This window comes from Gadus morhua, chromosome 20, assembly GCF_902167405.1.
Source record: "Gadus morhua chromosome 20, gadMor3.0, whole genome shotgun sequence".
NCBI classification, from domain to species: Eukaryota; Metazoa; Chordata; class Actinopteri; order Gadiformes; family Gadidae; genus Gadus; species Gadus morhua.
In genome coordinates this window covers 20,670,480-20,676,479 of record NC_044067.1, presented here as the reverse complement: position 1 = coordinate 20,676,479, position 6,000 = coordinate 20,670,480, and the positions used below count along the sequence as shown (strand labels likewise).

Genomic DNA, 6,000 nt, shown 5'->3' with positions numbered 1-6,000 from the left:
CTAGAACAGTCTGCCAAACAACTTGACTCCTCCTCTCTAAGAACATTCCTATATGAGGTCATGGCAGTAGTGAATAGCAGACCGCTGACTACGGACAACCTGAATGATTCATCCAGTCCAGAGCCATTGACACCAAACCATATTCTGACCATGAAGTCCACAATCATATCACCTCCGCCTGGGAAGTTCGTCAGGGAAGACCTTTACCTCAGAAAGAGATGGCGTCGAGTTCAACTCCTGGCCAACAACTTCTGGTCACGTTGGAAGAAGGAGTATCTTTTAAATCTCCAAAACAGACAAAGGTGGACTAAAGACCGCAGAAATGCACAGGTCAACGACATTGTTCTTCTGAAGGATGATGGGATGCCACGAAACAAATGGAAGTTTGCCAAGGTCATGCAAGTTCATCCTGGGAAGGATGGGAGAGTGAGGACACTCAAGTTATTACTCAGTGATCCAACGCTGGATAAAATGGGAAGACGCACTTCCAAACCAGTCTACCTGGAGAGGCCTATTCAGAAGACGGTCACACTGTTGGAAGCAGACTAAAGACCACAGTGTACCATTCTCTCACTCTGTTATTAGCTGGCCTTGTTGATTATTATTGATTTGTTACATGATAATATTTGAAGGTAATGTTCACAAACACTATATGTCTCCCATAAATGGTTCAAAGAAAATCACTCGTGATTTGGTGGGAGTGTAACTGCCTACACGTCAGTTTAATTAATTCTCATTTATTTATTTTTTAGTTCCTACCCAGATAGCAAAATTCAGTTGAATCAATGTTTAAATATGGTTTGGCAGAAATGTTGAAACTACGTTGAAGCCTGACATTGAAACGATGTTGAAAGTGTCCCCTCTACTTTTCGTTGAATCAACATTGGATCTTCAACCATATCGATATTGAATCAATGGTGATTCAACCATCATCTAAATGAGAATCAACGTTTAAATTTCAGTGGATTTAATGTTGAAATAATGTCACTTAATCAATAGTTAATCAACCATCATCTAAATGAGAATCTAAATTTAAATTTCAGTTGATTTTATGTTGAAATAATGTTACTTAATCAATGGTGAATCAACCATCATCTAAATGAGAATCTACATTTCAATTTCAGTTGATTTTATGTTGAACGAATGTTACTGAATCAATATTGGTTCAACCATTATCTAAAATGTATACTAAATATTAATTAATATTAATGAATGAGTATAATACATATATAACTATTACAATGAGTGATGGCCATTTTAGCTTGCAGAACAATCAACATCAACCTCCATTGAAATACACTCTATTTAGCAGTAAGACTATGCCGCCAACAATAGGACTAACTGTATAATAACAACAGACACATTTTGGATTCATTTAGATTTTAGTGATAAAAACATTTATTAGAAAAAACAAATTAAATAATCAAATTGTTGAAGGTACTGAAAGAATCTTTGGCTTGCCTTCACCACAAAAGATACCAACAAGAAAAGGCGAATTAGTGTAATCACATGTGTAATCACAGACCAACAAGGGCCATAGCCCATATGAAGAGGACACTGTGGGAGAGAAGCAGAGACAACATGTCAGCACTCATGATGAAAAGCTTTGCAGAGCAACTTATGCAACAGCTTTTTAGGAATATTAGGAATATCAAATTCATCTACATCTACTTTTTGTTGATGCCTCCTGCACGCCAAGGGGCGTAACGTAGCCAATGTTTCACAATGTCGCTGAAGGCCTGCTGTGTGAGTTTGCGGTCACACTGCCGAGAAGCAACTGAAAGACATGAATACAAAATGGTTGTTTAACGAATGAGAAGATACTCATTGCATCAGTTGGGTTTAAATAAGTTGTTGCCAGCTGAAAGATAATGTTCCATGCAGTAATCGCCCAATACCTTTTGCTCAGGTGGCCGGGCAGTATAAAAATAATAACCCAAAGTGCAATAGTGCTAATGCAGTTGAAATGTCAAAAGTCCAGTTACACTTACGATGTGTAGAGACCGAAAATGCTTTTGTTTGGCCTTGAATGCAGATTACTGTTACTGTGTCAAAACAGCACAAGGAATAGTTAGATAAACTCACCAAACATGCAGTCTTGCAGGGCTGTGTCTTTGAAGGGCTGCTTTGCATCCCTTCAGGTGTGTGTGCAGGTTTTTCCTGCCCAATTGAACTTGCAGGCCAGGCCGTTGGTCAAAACCGTTGCAAGCATCCTCCTTACCATACATGTGGAGCTAGTGCCTCCCACCAAGGCCAAGCGGGCAATCTATTGGGAGAGGAAAAATGGATTTAAATACAATGCCAGTTTGCCTGTTGATGTGACTCAATTGGAACACCGGTGTTAAAGGTCCGACCATGCGGAACATGGATAAAAAATGTGAAAATGTTGGGTTGCACTACATGTTTCATTGGAATACATTGGAAATGCATTACAGGAACATGACTCTCCATGAGCTAGGGGCAGGTGTGACATCTGTCTTTGCATGTTTAATTACTTCTAGAGGACACAAGCTTTCAGAAAATGTATGGTATGAAAGGTATATTGGCTTTCCCTAAATAGTAGAGACCAAAATGTAAAGTCTTTCTACTTGATTCACAAGGCAAATCCCGATAATGACTGGCGTTCTTTACATTATCCCTTACTTACCATTCTGATCAATGTTCAGCATGGTCAGACCTTTCAAAAAAAGTTGTTTTTGTTGGATTAAGGGGGGGGAGGTGGGGTGCGCGGTAAGGCCCAGTAAAGCCCGGTAAGGCCCCGCCTAATATGCAGAATGTCTCATTATGCAGCTCAGTTTATCAAACAAATTACCATCTTTTGTCGGACTGGCTCAGTTCCCAACAACGTTTCGGCCTCATTGAAGTCTTCTTCGTTGGTGATCGGCAGCTGGATGGGGAACATCTCTTGGCTTGTGGCTGGCCCTGGTCCACAAGATGGGGTCATTCTAGCCTCTGCCAATTCACCCTTGATGAACTGCACATCCCTTGACAGTTCATTGACAACCACCAGCACTTCGGCAAGCATTTTTGTCATCTTTTGGAGGGCAAAAACAAATTGTCAAACAAATTGTCATGAGATAAAAACGTGCAAAAAACTTCTGTGGTTACATAGCACAACATTTTCTAATAGACTTGCCTTTCAAAAGCTGCCCGTTGTCACCTTGCATGGTCACATCTATAAATACAAGTAATTTACAGTATATTAATTTAATGCATTTCTGTACTATAAAGACCTACACAGAAATCCTTTCCGGTGGTATTACAACAAGACCAAATAACCATTACCGTTTTGTGCATATTGTGGGGCACGAAATGGGTTGTGCACGGAACCATATGGTGATATACTGGTACCTGCAAAAACAAAGATATTAATTGATATATTTGGAAGCATCAAAAAAACTTTGAGAGGGGGAGGTCATAACAAAAAAAATGAATTTTATGTCATGCTAATGTGTCAGTTTCATTGTGGAGTTCTGTGTCCACGGCTGTACTAAAAGTGTTGCTGGAAGTATGGCATCATACCCTCTCTCTGTGGGACCTGCAGCTGGTGGTACGGCCCAGCGCAGTGGCGGATGCTGCCATCGTTTCTGAATCACATAATAAGAAATGTAAAAGTCAGTGAATGAAATTATTTTACAAAAGACATACAGAGGCTTATGCGACTACTGACCATTATTTGAGAGCTTACCATGGTGAAATTGCTCACGTGCTGTTTGTTTTGCTGCACTGGCACCTGCAAACATATCTGCAAAAGGGGCATACAATTCATGTGACTTACCATTTCTTGCCAGTTGTGAGGACCATGCTGCTGGAACTCTCACATCAGGGGGGCGTGAAAGACGTGGTTTCTTCGGTTCACTTGATGGCTCATCAGAGTCCGAGTCCATATACAGTGGATTTTGCCTGAATAAAAATAAACAGTAAAGAAAATCAGTCCATTTTATATCAAGCCAAAGTCAAGATAAAATAATGCTGCTGTGACCTCCTTATTAATTATAATAAACAATAATAGATAACTGGTTTAGATAACTAAACCACACACGAGCGCGCAATTCAACCACTTGCTTCACGCTCGCACTCTGGGGAAGAGCCTGCTAGTTTACGCACACCCCTTGCGCATTTGTTTTCTCCACCACACGTGAGCCCGTCCCCGACCCTTGCTGTCTGCTGGTGTAGCTGTCAATCAAAGTATACATGCCCCGTTTTGATAGTGATCGCCTCATTGGCTTGCAATGCTTGTAAACAAGGAAGTATTGGTCTTACAGACATGTGTGAGGGCTCTATGTCACCGTGAGACCCTGGCGAACACAGGATTCCATGAATCAGACGACAATAGCAGAATTCAAACCCTGAATCGCAGTTTTCTACAAAAAAACATTGCAGCGTTTCGGTTTTCTATTTTCCGGCTGCTTTGTATAAGATGGCTTGTGCATATACACAATGTAATTAGACTAAAATAATATTGATATTCGATTTCGGCGGACTCTTATGAACTTTCAAGACCCAACATGAAGTATCAACGCATTGCTAAGGATATCCACAACGACGATAAAGTTAGAATGCACCAAGGGAGGAGGAGGTTGAGGGGTGCTATTTTGACCTAAGACACTAGGATATCTTTGATCTATATTCGCTAAACATATTTATTCCACCGTATGGTTGACATTGGATGACATTCCGGAGATTCTAAGCTTTCAAACGGTGTATGACATGACTATAACACTCAACTGTATGTTGCCGAAAATTGACCAAGCATGTTGGGGGAAGGGCTGGTGCAACAAAAACTTGCCCGCCGGCGGGATTTGAATTTTGAAACGATACGGAATGTTCCCCTCCTCGCGAGTTTCACACTCTGCTGGCACTTTTGCAACAATATCGTTGACTTGTTGTCACTACAGCAACTGTTTAAATAGTAGCTAGCGTTAGCTGCTAACTAGCTATATTCACATAAACCAATCATGGTCATTCCCTTACTGAGTGTTAACGTTTCCATTTGACGACAAAGTGCCCAAACAAACAGCATGTTTTTTGGTTTTGTTTTAAATAATTCTGTTAAAACTTACCTCGAGCAGGAGTTGGTATGAGGAAAGCATTCACTCAAAATGGCACTGGAGTTCTTCTGTAACGTAACGGTAACGGTAGCGGCTAGAAACTGATATGGACTGTTCCAAACAAGTGGCGAGATATGTTTTTGGTTTCTTATTTTTATTTGTTCTCTTAAAGGTTACACACATAACCTAAAATAAATGTTAAAAGAAACATCACAATCAATTGTCCACAGCATTATGTTTAATGAAAAATATATAATAATAAAGATATAATAATTAAAAATATATGAAACCCCTCATCTTAATGGTCTCACCTAGCAGTTCCCGCCACTCCTCCTGCGTCCCGCCTAATCGGTTTGACAACATTGATTAAACATAATGTTTGCAATTCAACCATTAAATCCCACCATAATACAATGTTGATTCAATGACATTTTTTCAACTTTCAATTCTTCAGTGGTTGATTCACCATCACATTTTCAACCATCACCATAAATCAACCATTTCAATCAAAATTCCACGTTGAAATAACATCTTCTGCTATCTGGGTACCTGCCTTTCAGTTTGAGGGGGCATTGTTTTGTATTTGTTTCCACACGGCACAACTTAGCGACACACCACCTGGCAGAGCATGGCAAGGGAGAAACAACACGGTCGGTTGTCTCCACACTCGGTAAAGTTGATTTAAGATAAAGAGTTAAGACATTACATGTAAACAAAGAAGACGAAGACAGAAGAAAATACAAGATTCAGCCCTTTTGGTAGTGTGCAGCCTACGAGGTGTGTTTTTTATTGGTGTGTATGTGTAATAACATTAAGCTGCAAGTTCTGAATTAGCATGTATTTACCGGACTATTTGTTAACTTTCACTTTCTTTAGTTCTCACGGGTCGGTCGGTGACTGTGAATAAACCCTGTTCTTAAACGAGCTCGAGTCTCATGCTTTACTACCG

The 6,000-nt window shown here is 40.1% G+C and overlaps 3 long non-coding RNA genes across 4 annotated transcripts; 1 reads left to right on the top strand and 2 right to left on the bottom strand.

Annotated features, from left to right (window-relative positions):
- Positions 1–1,370: 1,370 nt before the first annotated feature.
- Positions 1,371–3,034, bottom strand: LOC115533621 (uncharacterized). The gene is made up of 4 exons (XR_003974214.1): positions 2,813–3,034; positions 2,086–2,266; positions 1,672–1,777; positions 1,371–1,557 (listed from the first exon to the last, which is right to left on the bottom strand). It is a non-coding gene; the product is annotated as an uncharacterized LOC115533621 (long non-coding RNA).
- A 100-nt stretch (positions 3,035–3,134) lies between these two features.
- On the bottom strand, positions 3,135–5,158 carry LOC115533623 (uncharacterized). 2 transcript variants are annotated; one of them, XR_003974216.1, is made up of 5 exons: positions 5,064–5,158; positions 3,779–3,903; positions 3,523–3,587; positions 3,286–3,351; positions 3,135–3,175 (listed from the first exon to the last, which is right to left on the bottom strand). It is a non-coding gene; the product is annotated as an uncharacterized LOC115533623 (long non-coding RNA). The 2 variants fall into 2 exon arrangements; XR_003974215.1 differs by lacking the exon at positions 5,064–5,158 and having other exon boundaries at positions 3,779–4,199.
- Positions 5,159–5,511: 353 nt separating this feature from the next.
- Positions 5,512–5,972, top strand: LOC115533624 (uncharacterized). The gene is made up of 2 exons (XR_003974217.1): positions 5,512–5,828; positions 5,928–5,972. It is a non-coding gene; the product is annotated as an uncharacterized LOC115533624 (long non-coding RNA).
- The last annotated feature ends 28 nt before the right edge of the window (positions 5,973–6,000 follow it).